The 14,847-nt window shown below is 38.1% G+C and overlaps 1 pseudogene; it reads left to right on the top strand.

Moving 5' to 3' along the window:
- Positions 1-722: 722 nt before the first annotated feature.
- LOC148032092 (phenylacetaldehyde reductase pseudogene) lies at positions 723-11,826 on the top strand (annotated as a pseudogene).
- Positions 11,827-14,847: the final 3,021 nt, after the last annotated feature.

The following is a 14,847-nucleotide window of genomic DNA, read 5'->3' as shown; positions in this document are numbered from 1 at the left end:
AGAGCCATGGTTGAGCTAGGTAGCTAGTGGTGTGATTTCTTTTATTTGGCTTTAGGCCCAATGACCTCAAGAGAGAGCCAAGATCTAGTTTTGTGATGCTCCCATCTGCATCTTGATCAAACTTGGAAAAAATTTCCTTCAATTCAACTAGCTGCTCTTGATCAAGAGGTGCACTAGCCATGGCGAGGGACTTCCTGACAAAATGGGTTGGAGCACAGGGATGGAGTACAATAGCCCTATTATTTTACCAAAAATGCCTCCTCAAATGCTAAAGAGATACACACTAGGTCTCATCAATATTCAATCGTAGGTATAATAACCCTGAGGCACATAGATCATATGCTTTCTTCAGATGATCCACTGGACGAACAGTGATGATGGAGAGCACCATCGACAGAAGAGCAATTATAGGCTCTTTTTTGCGTGTTTGACACCAATGGCAATGGCTTTATTACTACAGTGGAGCTAGCTCATTCAATGGCACGGCTTGGACATGCACTCACAGCTAAGGAGCTCACCGAAATGATAAAAGAGGCAGACATAGATGGTGATGGAAGAATAAGCTATTCAGACTTTGCAACTGCAATCACTTCCGATGTTTTTGAAGCTGGTTCAAGCCTTGGATCAACAGCTTGAGTCATTCGATTATGCTAACAGTCAATCGTTTAAGAGAATGAATTGTACAAGAAAATAGATATTGTGCTTGAAGTCAAGAGGATAAAATGATGAAGGTATGTGTCACAGGAGCCTCTAGCTTCATCGCTTCATGGCTCATCAAGCTCCTTCTGGAGCGTGGCTACATAATCTGAGCTTTTGTTCAAGATCCAGGGAACCTCAGCAAGACAGCCCATTTGTTGAAGTTACCTAAAGCAAATGAAGGGCTTGAGCTTTTTAAAGCTGACTTACAAGATGAAGGGTTTTTTGATACTGCCATTGAGGGGTGTGATGGAGTTTTCCACACATCTTCTCCTTTTTTCTTTAACACAACGGATCCACAAAAAGAATTGCTTGATCCAGCAATAAAGGGAACATTGAATGTACTGAGGGCCTGTGAAAAAGCTTCATCTATAAAAAGGGTTGTCTTAACAACATCCACAGCTACAGTAGTTTATGATCCGACAAGAAAGCCAGAAGATGTTGTGGATGAGAGCTTTTTCAACAACCCAAAACACTATCGGCAATCAAATGCATGGTGAAGGAACATGGCTTGGATCTAGTGACAATAAATCCAGCAATGGTTGTGGAAGGGCTTTTACAGCAAACCATGAATACAAGCTCAGAAGTTATCTTGAAGTTCATGACTCGTGTGGCTTCTACATTCCCAAATGCAGTTTTGGGGTGGGTACATGTAAAGGATGTGGCAGAAGCCCATATTAAGGCTTATGAAACACCTACAACGTCAAAGCAATGTACATGCATATATGCATCACAAAAGCATTGAGCAAAAAGATCGTGTCAAGAATACCGGAGTAAAAAGCACGTACCACATATAAACAAAAGGGCACAACAAAAGCCAAGGAGCATAAAGATAAAGAAGTCCAAGAAGACCAAGAAGAAGATCAAAGGTTACCAAAGATGCAACAAAAAAAAAAGGATGAAGAAAATATTTTCCGCTGCTACAAACCAACAAAATGTTTTGCAAAAAAAAATTCCCATAGAGGATCTTGAATTCCGTGAGTGGATTTTCTCCCCATAGTGGATGTAACAAACCCTACCAAGATGTAAAGTTTCAAGCCTTAACTTGACTAGGCTGCCAAAGAGCTAGTCTCCTGGTCCATGTTTACATGCAGGGGAGGCAAAAGCCAGCAAGGGTAGGAACTCATCATTTGAGGGGGGGTGTTGAGAATAGCAAATGATTCTTGCCCATAAGTGGCTTTGTACTAGAAAATAGACAATGATGTATGCCCTAGGAAGAGATGTCTAAAATCCCATAAGCACAGAGAGGAAAAGTGGTACTATCCATAAAGCTATAAAGGCATGTACTTGACACTCATTTCAATGAAATGGTACAATCATTTTGAGTCACTCAAGAATGTGTTTATGAGTCCAAGCTAATCTATCTTGGAACCTAATTCACTTGAGTTATAATTTCTCATTCTAATCATGTATAGTGTGTTTGATTTCCATCCACCATAGGTCATCTAGTTCTAGGTCCATGATTCTCAACAGTTCTGGCCAAGACCTACTTGAATGAGTCTAACGTGAATGAGCCTAATTTCCAACAAGGCTTGGTGAAAACTATGACTGATTGTTTGAAATCCAACAAGGGTGGATCCATGACTGATTGTTTGAAATCCAACAAAGGGTGGATCCATGCAACATCTTTGGATGCAAACTCTATGTACAACACTCTCTCTCTCTCTCTCTCTCTCTCTCTCTCTCTCTCTCTCTCTCTCTCTCTCTCTCTCTCTCTCTCTCTCTCTCTCTCTCTCTCTCTCTCTCTCTCTCTCTCTCTCTCTCTCTCTCATATAATAAGAAGTGGTGCAATAATGAAGCACCAAATCTCTCTCCATGACATCTTCTTCCACCTACTTACTAGCATAATGCCTCGCCATTATACTCAGTCACAAGTTAATCTATCTCTCTTTGGCTTTGAATGAGGATCCTCTTCAACAAACTTAGACCCTTCCTTCTCTTGAATTCTAACAAGTCCCCTACGTGCTCTAGCACATCTTCAAATTGTGCTTGAAATTCCAAGAGAGTGTCATAGTTCTCTTTACTATGCTAATTATAGGCTTGCTCTATGATGCTGCCAAAAAGAAATAGAAAATGGAAGAGAAAGGAGGGAGAGAGAGAGCCCTATCATGGGGTGATATTATGCAAGAGGATTTGAATGAAGAGGAAGGAAGGTGCGTGATGTCCCTAGTGGCCACTTTTGTCCTGCTAGAATTGGACTAATCCCACATATGTTTTGGCTTGTACAATAGATCACAAAGGTGTTTTACCCAAATAGCAAGTCATAAGGCAAATTAAATAAAAAGCAACATTGAGAAAGGATATGTGGTGAGGTTGTGGCATTGTCCTTGATAAGAGCTGACAAGTTTAACACCTCTATCATATACCATCATCCCTAATACATTGATAATGTAATCCCATCGCATGTTAGACCAAACTAGGCATATCTAGCATCAAATTTTTGGGCTTGAACTATATGATACTAGCACATAGTTATTCCAAATTCTTGGGATTGAACTATGTTATCCCAGTACATGATAAACTTTAGGTGGCTACACATGGAAGGGTTACATGTGGTTTTGCATCCAATGCTTGAGATGTCTTGCAGTCTTTAAACTAATTTGTAAGGTTACTGATACCATCTACCTTGAGTATAGCTATACCCTATTTTGGATTAGCCATTCTTGTGGATTGACAAAACAATAGATTTATTTGTAAAGACAAACTTAGTATACATAATCAAAGGAAATGAGGGGTCTTTAGTAAACTTTAAGAAAATATGAGATGTGAAGGGCCAAGGCATTCGGAAATGCATTTACTAGGGTGAATGACTCCAAAAGATGGAATTTACTTTATTAAAATTCTTCACTTCATTAATAGTCTAGCTCTTTCCTTCAATAATGTAAATTAAATGTCATCTAACATGCATTGAGTACTACTTTAACCCATTGTTTAAGAAATTCCTCATATTTTTACTTTGTATATATGATATGGGGTGCAAGGTTCTATTGCTAATATGCATGAAGATAAAGTCATATATGTGCATTGGATAAACATAGGGTGCTAATAAATTGTTCATATCTTTACTTTGTGTATATGATTTAGGGGTGCAAGAGCATGCACACAAAATGTTTGACATTGTGTGGATGTATATCTTATGTTGAGATGGAAAGCTCAACATGTACGAACATTGATGATGGACTATCTAGTTAGATGGATCTGCACACCTGCAGTTAGCACGTCAGTGACCATTATGACTCTTACATGGCCACTAACCTATCATTTATTATATTTGGTTTGTTACACCTACCTATATCTGGCATAGTTATAGTGCCAATCAATTAGTATAGTTAGTTATACACTATTTGACTTAGAAGGCCACTTTTCTTTATGTTGTATCTCATCTATACTTCGTGTACATTGTATTGTGTGAATGAAGAAGAAGAAGAAACTAGCAAGAAAACATTTTGGCCTCCATCTCTCTTCTTGTGTTCTTAAGTGAGCTTTCTCTTATGTGTATGGTATATTATTGGCATACCAACTCAAGCAAGTCCCCCCCACTATGCAATTCTTGATGTGATATCAAATCAACACCATTGAGAGAGACCAATTTTGAAGACTGAAGTGAAGGAGAAGAAGCAAGGATTCAAGCAAGCAAGCAATGGGTAAGAAGTTCTCCCATTCTTCCACTCTTTATTAGATAGTGCATGTGGAGGCACCAAAAGTAGGATGCAGTAAAAATCTTAGATCACTGTGAGATTTGGTGTTTGAGCAGAGTATTGTATATTCTGAACATAGCCCTTTAGGGTGTGCCATTGCTTTTTTGGCAATCTGAGAGAGATTGTTTCGAGCCCTATTTTAGACCCACAAGGTTGCGGATAACAATTTTGGAGTATAGTACGATTTTGATTGTGCCAACCAAAAGTGGGTACATAGGTTACAAATTTCAAAATTTTTAGTTGTGAGGTGTTTGCCAAGAAGCAAATACAAGTTTTATCTACAAACAAGTTGTAGATTATATTTACTATTGAGTAGTTAGTGAAAGAGGCTACTTGGCATATTGCTATGCACTTGATATAAAAGATTTCAGAAGACTTGCTTGTCGTTTTGTATCACTTTTGTGAAAATGGCAAAGAATAGTGGAAACCCCATTATTGAGAAGCTAGATAAGAATAATTACCCATCATGAAAGTTTCTTGTGAACTTTCTTATTAGAAAATGCCTTTATGAGTTTATTTCAGGTGAAGAAAAGGAGCCAAAGCTAAGTAATCCTACAACTATACAAGAATTAAAGGTGTGGAGGTAATGTATTGGCTATATATAGTCATTGATAATACTATGCTAGGACATATAAAAAATGTAAAAAATTCACATGCAACTTAGACAATTTTTGAGAACATGTTTTCACTAAACACAAAGACACAAAAGATTCAACTCAAGCAAGTTTGAAGAAAGGGAAGATGTCTATAAATGAGTATATTTTAAAAATGAAAAGCATTGTAGATGCCTTAGAAACTATTGATGCAATGCCTAGTGATGATGATTTGGTTTCATCTTCTTTGGGTGGCCTTAATAATGAGCAGGTTTGGAAATCATTTTATCACTTTTGCCTATCCCACAGAAAAATGGGTTATACAAAGAAAAAATAGGCATATTGTAGAAGTTGCACGAGCATTGATAGTTGAAAAGAATAAGACAAAATATATTTGGTCTGAAGCTATTCATACTATTGTCTATATTATGAACAAAACTCGCACAATTGTGCAGTTCATGGGATGAACCCCGAAGAATGCTTTACAGGCAAGAAGCCTGACGTGTCACACTTGAAAGTGTTTGGTTGTATTGTATACGTTCATGCACCAAATGAGCTATGAAAGAAGCTTGATCCAAAGGTTGAAAAATGTATTCTCATTGGATACTCTTTAGGGGCAGAAAGGGTATCACTATTGTACTCTGGTTAGAGGTGAGTTGAGAGTGAGTAGTAATATTATTTTTTATGAGATGAGCAGTTGGTATGCATCTAGTGGCGATGCATTGGATGATGATAGTTATATGCAAAAAGAGAAGCAAGAATCATGGAGCCTTAGTGGACCAAAAACATCATCTGGTACTACATCTATAGTTAGCCCTTGCTTTGGGGGACTAAGGAGCAGTCCCACATCTTAAGGTGCATCTACTAGTGGTATGGGTAAAGTCAAAGGAAAGAAGATAGTGTTACATGGTAATGATGTATTTGCTAGTCATTTGGGGTTTGATGAAGATTCCAGTGGTTCAAAGAGTTTGGATGATGAGCTTGGTATTCCTTTAGTTAGGACACTAGGTGTACAAAGAGCACATGGTAATGTAAAGACTCCATTGAGCGATCATGTGGTATACAAGTCTAGCAAGGTCACATACCGTGTTAAAAGATTTGGTTTTGAAGGCTACACAACTCACCATTATGCTTATATAGTAAAGGTGGTTGAGGATATTGAGACCACTTGTTTTAAGGATGCTATTGGTCATGCTCATTAGGATGCAGCAATGGATGAGGAGATGGTTGCATCAGAAACCAATAAGACTTGGGATCTAGTATCATTGGCTCAAGGCAAGAAAGCTATCGGCTATAAGTGGGTCTACAAAACTAAGCATAATGCAGATCGTTCTATTAGCAAGGATAAGGCTAGGCTGGTTGCAAAAGGCTATGCTCAAACATATGGCAGCATAGATTATGAAGAGACATTCACTCCCGTTACTAGGATGGTAACTATTAGATGTGTGATTGCTTTGGCAATAGCCAAAGATTAGATTTTGTAACAAATGGATATAAAGAATGCATTCTTGCATGGTGAATTGCAAGAATAGGTGTATATGGACTAGCCAACATGTTATGAGGATTTAGAGCATCCCACATATGTGTGCAGGTTAAAGAAGGCGCTCTATGGGATACAAGAACCCAGAGCATGGTTTGATAGGATTGAAGAGTATCTTGTCAACATTGGATTTTATGTTCTAAGGTTGATCACTCACTTTATGTGAGAAAGGGAGATGATAGTGGGATTACTGAAGTCAAGGACCTTTTGAAGAAAAAGTTTGAGATGAAGGATTTGGGTGAGCTAAGGTACTTTGTTGGTATTGAGATAATCAGATATGATGATGGTATATGGCTATCCCAAAGGCATTATGGCTAGGATATGTTGTCCAAGTATGGTATGAAAGCATATAAGCCTCTTTCAATGCCATTGGAGCAAAATGTGAAGTTGAGTGTTGATGTTAGGGATGAGATAGAATATCCTACTATGTTCAAGAGGATAGTAGGGAGTCTAATTTACATAACTATTACAAGTCCAAATTTGAGTTATGCTATTAGCCTTATTAGTCGACTGATGTAGATACCTATAAAGCCTCATTGGGATACAGTTAGACATATATTGAGATATATGAAGTCCACTTTGCATTATGGACTTTTTTAATGAAATAGATAAGGATATACATGTGTTTGGATATGCAAATGCAAATTAGACTAGTAGCATGTCTAATAGAAGATCTACTGGTGGATTAATGTTTTCCCTCGGTAGTGCAACAGTTATGTGGAGCAGTAAAAAGCAGCCTATAATTGCTTTATCTAGTACAGAGGCCGAGTACATAGGTGTTGGTATGGCAGTATGTGAGGTGGTATGGCTACAAAAGTTATTGGGTGATTTGGATGTATAGGAAGTTGCTTTGGCCATTTTCTAGCCACCATCCGTTGCCCTTGGTTGGTGGGGAGGGGGAGTCGAAAACACGTGTCCTCCTCCCCCCCTCACAGCCCGTGTCAACTCCTTGTCGTCTCTCTCTTTTCTCCCTCTGTCATCACGATGATGGTAGGGAGGGTGGAGAGAAAAAAAAATCAATTATACTTTTTTTCTCTCTTCACCCTCCCTACCGTCGTATGAGGGAGTAGCGGGACATTACAGGGCTCCACCTAGAATATAAAAGGCATGATCCACAACTAGTTAAAATTGGACAACCACCTTTTTACTAGAAGCAGGATTGTTTCACATCATAGCCTACATAAGCATAAATAATAAGGTTTGAAAGTGATAATTAGATCCTTAACACTATTTCTGGCATTCCAAGCGAATGTGCAAAAGAGAGAGGGGGACTAGGGTGTGCACTGGAGAGAGAGAGAGAGAGAGAGAGAGAGAGAGAGAGAGAGAGAGAGAGAGGAGAATTCAATGTCATTATTGGGCTACTCCAAATTCAATTACAAAGATTCACAACACAACACATTTACAGGTTTCAAAAAAATCACAAATTTTTTTTATAGCAAGGCTTCATTCCTTTCAAGAATAAACTTATCTACAACTAGTAGTACATATTCTTAGTCATATTCTAAACATGGTCCAGTTGTCATTCACTGTGACATGAGCAACATATAGTTAGCTAGGAACCGAGTGTTCCATGCTAGGACAAAATACACTGAGATGCACTGCAACTTTAAGAGAGAGAAGATACTTGCAGGTGAGATCAACTTGGTATATGTTAGCACACAAGATCAGATAGTTAATATTTTCACAAAGACATTGGGTAGAGAAGCTTCGAAAATTTCGAAGCTACTTGGAGTTGCAGAGATATAGTTGAGCTTAAGGGGGAGTATTGAGATAGCAAGCTCAACACATGTAGATATTGATGATGGACCGCTTGGTTAGATGGATCTGCACGTCTACACTTAGCATGTTGGTGGTCATTATGACTCTTACATGGCCATTGACTTATTAGTTATTATATTCGGTTTGTTGCACCTACATGTAGCTGGTATAGTTATAGCACTAGTCAATTATGCATTGCTTGACTTAGTAGGCCACTTTTCTTTATGTTGTATCTTATCTATGCTTTGTGTACATTGTATTGTGTGAAAGAAAAAGAAGAAGAAACCAACAAGAAAATGTTTTGGCCTCCATCTCTCTTCTTGTATTCTTGAGTGAGCTTCCTCTCGTGTGTATGGTGTGTTATTGGCATAGTAGCTCAAGCAAGTCCCTCCACCATGCAATTCCTAACATCTTGAATGCCAACTACATTTAATATTATAGAATGTGTATTAAGTGTTGATGTACTTTGTTGGGCATGCCTTCTTGCATGTTCTTATTGAGAGGGCATGAGAGGTGGGTGTCCATTTGGAGCACCTATGGTCAATGGACATGTTGAGGACATATTGCACTTCCAAATATGCATTAACATGTAAGGTGGCACTAAATCAAGAGGGTTGAGATATCACTGAGTAATGCAATGTATGGCATTCATGCAAATGCCTTATCTCCATCACACTAGCACTCCTGGAGACTTATGTGGTTGATTGTGGCACTACATGATCACTATTCCAACACTACATGGTCACTATTCCATTTGACTTCTCACCAATGTGGACCCCACATGGTTGAACATGCAAGCTAACCATATTGGATACTTACTGTCATATAAGATTCAATGATTTTGCAAGTTTTTAGGTTATTGAGCCACATAGGGAATGATGATCCCAAGGGAGAAGTCATAGTTTTTAATGGGGGATGAAACATTTGATTAAAGAACATGTCAACAACATGGTGAGTTGGGCGGTTACTAGCCTCAATGTTAAGTAAAAAAGGATCCATCTATCTTCAATAATATGTTATTTTTGTTTCCTTTGTTGATTTTTTAGGTAAACTCCTTGGTTGACACCCGTACTCAAGTGCGTTTGGAGTTTAATTCCCCTCGAGTAATTTAAAAGTCTCCCCAACTTCAACATTGTCTTACATTATGATTTTTTTGATGGGGTACAAACATATACATGTACGAATTTCTTTCTTATTTCAATTAGTTACAACATGATTCTCAATTGCAAAAATTTGCAAGCCCTAACTGTGACTTACAATCATGTTATATTGGGCAATTTGAATAGACTTTAGGTATAGGTAAGATAGGTGATTGTCATTGAAATAGAAATCTAGAACTTGCAAACCTCTAAACATATGTTTCCTCATAGAGTTGATTGCCAAGAAGAGGTGAAATAGCTTCACCTTAACAATGGATGTATGTTGTACATGTGCAATCTCTCTCTCAACTTGGTGAAGGCATCGTGATTACATGATACTGTAATAAAGCATAAGTCACTTTAGTCTAGAGTAGGTTAGGGATTAAGTATAAAAGGTGGAGATGTAACATGTGAGGCATCTTTTTTCCATTTTACAAACATATATTGTTTGAGGTCTTAACCTCGCACCATCTAAGAGGGTGAATACTCTTGGCCACCATAGCTTGGGGTGCATACCTTGCTGCAGTCTCTCATCATTTGATTCTCAACCAATATTGGTAATTCCATTTCTTGCCAAGCTACCTTGGCTATGACTTCCTGGCATTTTATGTCTATTTCTTGTATTTTCAGTTTAAAAGCTTCCTGTGGAATTTAGCTTAAAATGCAATGAATGTATAATGCAATCTATTTCAGCCCTACACTTTTGTACTTTGGAGTATACATGTTCATTGGCACTCTTATGGTCAAAGAGTTTCTTTATCAGTGAATTTTGACTTGGATTCTCATGCAAAGGTTACTCTCACCTATTCTAGTCATCTACAGCTTTCTCCTACCCATTTGAGTGTCTCGGTATTGGGTATTGACTCAAGTTGGATAAGAAGTACTCAAAACACTTGGAATAGGGCCAAAACAGGGTGCTATAATAACATGACAAATTTGGTAATTTTGCTACTGGAATTTGTCAACTCATTCTAACCAGAAAAGAACACTTGAAGTGGATACTAGGCATCACAAGCTTCGAGTGGAGCTATCAAATGCTTCATTTGGACACATATTTCTCAAGTTAGAGCCTATTTTGTGCCAACAGTTCACTGTGGATAGTTCTGGAAATTCTTAAACATAGAGGGGTATTGCTACTCCTAAATTCAAACTAGGATTTCTACTTGATACTAGACATCCTAAGCTTCAAGTCAAGCTATCATATACCTTATTCGGTCTCATATTTTTCAAGATAGAGCTGATTTCGTACCAGTAGGTCACTATGGACAGCATGTACCACAGGAGTGACAGTCATGAAAATTTTGATGCTTGCACGGAAAATCATGCATGTCTTGGGTCTTATGGACAACATGGTGCTTGTACCTTATGTAGCAACATTGGGCACCATCAAACTCATGCATGTGGAGACTTTAATGCAAGTAGAAGTAATGTCTATGGACAACATATGTTGGGATCAATTGCTTCTCCAATGAATGGTTATGGATTCGATTATGGTGGCATTATTAGACATGAATATGCAACACAAGATGGAATGTATGGGCATAGTTCTTATAAGCAACATTTTTTAAATGGTTATGATCATGATGATTATGCCAATTCAGACCCTAATTCTTTTGGGCAGCAACAACATGTTAATCATAGTCATGTTTATGATCACCATTTGGGGAAAGCCTCCATTCAAATCAATCTTGCCTTCATCCAATGAGTGGGAAGTAGCTACAATCAAATGCTCCTACAGAAATTCAAGTCCCTATGCATAGACAAGAAGTATATGAGGATGCCTATGTTATGGATACTTCTTCTTCTCAGCCACAAGTGTTTTATCATCAACCCCACAAAGGATTGGAAATGCGTATGTGCAGCCTTATGCAGTAAACCATGGACAACAAGCTCATGGTTATGGTTATCATTTGATAGATGGGGAAAATGTTCGTCAATTTTCTTTTAGTGGTGTACATGGCATCTACTTGTCAAGTCATATCTTGGACAACATAACTTCCAAGGGCCTATGTTATAAATGCAAGGAGAAGAACACTCTTGGGCATGACAATGTATGCAAGGCAAAGCATATTAACGTATCAGTTGTTCTTGAGTTCCATACTCCTCATGGCATTGGAAGAAAGCTTATTCCTCATCAACAACTGATGGAAATGCAAAGGCGGCTGATATGCTACAAGTGTAATGAGTATTGGTTACCTCATCATGAGGGTTATTGCAGGAATAAACATTTTGCTACAGCCCTTGTCTTGGAAGACCTAATGGAAGATGTATATGTTGGGCAAGGACATAATAGTCATGGGCAACAAGAAGATGCATATGTTGGGCAAGGACATAACAGTCATGGGCAGCAAGAAGATGATGCCTATATTGAAAATCAGGCTAAAGATGTGACTAGGCAGTAATGGCAAATTGCTCTAAATGCCATACATGTAACACATGTAGTTAATGAGCAATCATGTATAGAAGACAAGAAGAAGAGAATGTTTTTAGTGACCAAGATGAAGAACCAAGAGATGCAGTTGTAAATGAAGAGCAAGAGCATGTAAATGTCAATGAGGATTAAGAGGACTATGTAGTCAACCAAGATGATGCATATGACAATGAATCTAATGCTGAAGATGAAAGGGCTGAAGAAGATTCAATTGACCAAACAAGCATTGAGGATATGAAATCATTACATGATGATTTTCAGCAGCACATACCTCATGTAGATGATGACTTTCAACAGCCTATTGATTATGATAATGATTCAGCAAGCTTTCTTCATGATTATGGGGATGATACCTTGGATTATGGAGGTGTTGACAATAATGCTGGTGATTTTTCATTCCCATATGATCCAGGGATTTACATGAATGCATCTATGGATTATGGATGGGATTTATCATATCCTTTTGATCCTAGAGGTGATAATAACTTTTATGTAGAATACCTCACTTATGAAAGCTTTGATGATGGTTTATCATTTTATTCAGGTGAGGTCAGCACTGCTTTGATGGATGACAACCATTTTTTAGGGATTCCTTATGATTCGCGTTGATTTTGGGATGATTTCATGTGTCTTGGAACAGGAGACAACTTACTGTATAGAAATTTTGTGATGAATTAAATTGCCCTAATGCAATCAAAATATGAGTTTGAGGGTATTGCTTGATGTCTTGGGTTACGTATTTCGTATCTACACCTCAAACACTGAATTTCGACACTTCAGCCAGAAGTTATGGGCATTTTTACTTTAGCTACCCTATTCAGCTGCCTTGCTCTCTGTTTCATGACAGTTACTCCTATCCTATGAAGACCATTTATTGAATATTAGCTTTTGGAGTTTATAATGGATTATGCATCGTCTACTCTATCTTCTTACTTGTTTCCATCCTTGTACTCAATGTAATTTCAGCTTTGAGAACAAAGCTCTTTTAGGTCGAGATGGCTTGTAATAAAGCATAAGTCACTTTAGTCTAGAGTAGGTTAGGGATTAAGTATAAAAGGTGGAGATGTAACATGTGAGGCATCTTTTTGCCATTTTACAAACATATCTTGTTTGAGGTCTCAACCTCCCACCATCTAAGAGGGTGAATACTCTTGGCCACTTTAGCTTGGGGTGTATACCTTGCTACAGCCTCTCATCATTTGAGGTCTCAACCTCCCACCATCTAAGAGGGTGAATACTCTTGGCCACTATAGCTTGGGGTGTATACCTTGCTACAGCCTCTCATCATTTGATTCTCAACCAATATTGGTAATACCATTTCTTGCCAAGCTACCTTGTCTATGGCTTCCTGGCATTTTATGTCTATTTCCTGTATTTTTAGTTTAAAATCTTGCTGTGGAATTTAGCTTTATTACAGATACTCTAGGCTTTTCTCGTGTTATCATGGCTTGCATATCTATTCAATGTTGGAGCATGAACACCACATGTCTTATGCATCTATCTAATGTGTAACAATGGGATTGGGCGAAGCAATTCTTCTGTGTGTGTCTATGAGAGAGAGAGAGAGAGAGAGAGAGAGAGAGAGAGAGAGAGAGAGAGAGAGAGAGAGAGAGAGAGAGAGAGAGAGAGAGAGAGAGAGAGAGAGAGAGAGAGAGAGAGAGAGAGAGAGAGAGAGAGAGAGAGAGAGAGAGAGAGAGAGAGCTTGGTGTATCTCACATGTGAATGTACTTTTGTATGTAGATAGACATATGTTCTTGATATTTCATATATTAGGTGTGAAGTGCCTTATACGTTGGTGTGAAGCACGTGATTTCTTCTTTTGTGAGCAAAGGTAAGCAGTTGTACGGTAACACGTTCTTTTCCCTTTACTCACAAAGGCGCAAAGTGGATGAGGCGAAGCCTCATGAGCTTTGCAAGTTTGCAAACTATGCAGTTAGTGGGTCCACCACCACTACCATCATTGCTCTACCACACTGTCTGCATTATCACTACACACATGCTCAGAATATCATAGAACCCTTTAGTTTTTTTTTCTAATAATACAATGTATATTAAAGTGCAAGTATTTTGACCACCCCCCAAAAATGAGAAAGTCCACTCTAAGAAATCCTACCTAGTCCCAATTGAAAATTTTGTTTCTCCCAAAAAGGAGATAGTGCAAAGGTTTAAAAGACTTGAGGTAAGTTCTTTGTTTACAAAGTGACTACCAAAAGGTTGACTGACTCCAGGTTACACAGATAACCCAACTAGTTAGAGCTCATGACTATGAATGTGGGTATGTGTATTCAACTTTTGTAAAAGGTGATAGTGTAGAGGTTTAAAAGACTCAAAGGTGAATGCTTCTTTTTCAAAGTCATTTGCCAAGAGATTTGCTAACTTGAGGCCAAGGGCACAATCCACCATGGATGTGTGCATTCAAAATCCAGCCTATGTAATAGGGCTATCCTCCTCCTAAAGCTTTTGTATCAAAAACAAAAAAAGAGATTGGCTAACCCACTAGTTTCATGTTTTGTTAATGTGATGCTATTCATAGTAGTTTAATAGAGGTTGGCTAATGCCCTTAGTATTAAGGGAATATCATTAAACTCCCAAACTAGTTTAAAAAGCATGAAAAACAAAAATAGGAGGATGGCTAACCCCCTAGTTTAATGTTTTATTAATGTGATGAAATTTGTGGTAGTTTAATAGAGATTGGCTCATGTATTAAGGCAATAACTTTAATCATTGAAACTAGTTCAATGTTTTCTAATGCAATGCCCATTTGTGGCAGCTTAATAGAGATTGGCTAATGTACTAAGGCAATAACATTAAACTCCGAAACTAGTTTAATGTTTTCTGATGCGATGCCCGTTTGTGGCAGTTTATTAGAGATTGGCTAGTTTAATATTTGCATTAGCATTAAGTCGATATTAGAGTTGGGTAACCCCCATGGTTTAATGTTTGCACTGGTATCAAAGTCAATATGATTAAACTCCTTTACAACGAGTGGAAA

This window comes from Lygodium microphyllum, chromosome 8, assembly GCF_053477565.2.
Source record: "Lygodium microphyllum isolate KBCC chromosome 8, Lygodium_microphyllum_v1.1.10, whole genome shotgun sequence".
Taxonomy (NCBI): Eukaryota; Viridiplantae; Streptophyta; class Polypodiopsida; order Schizaeales; family Lygodiaceae; genus Lygodium; species Lygodium microphyllum.
Note: the sequence above shows the minus strand (reverse complement) of the source record. Positions and strands in the feature narration are given on the sequence as shown.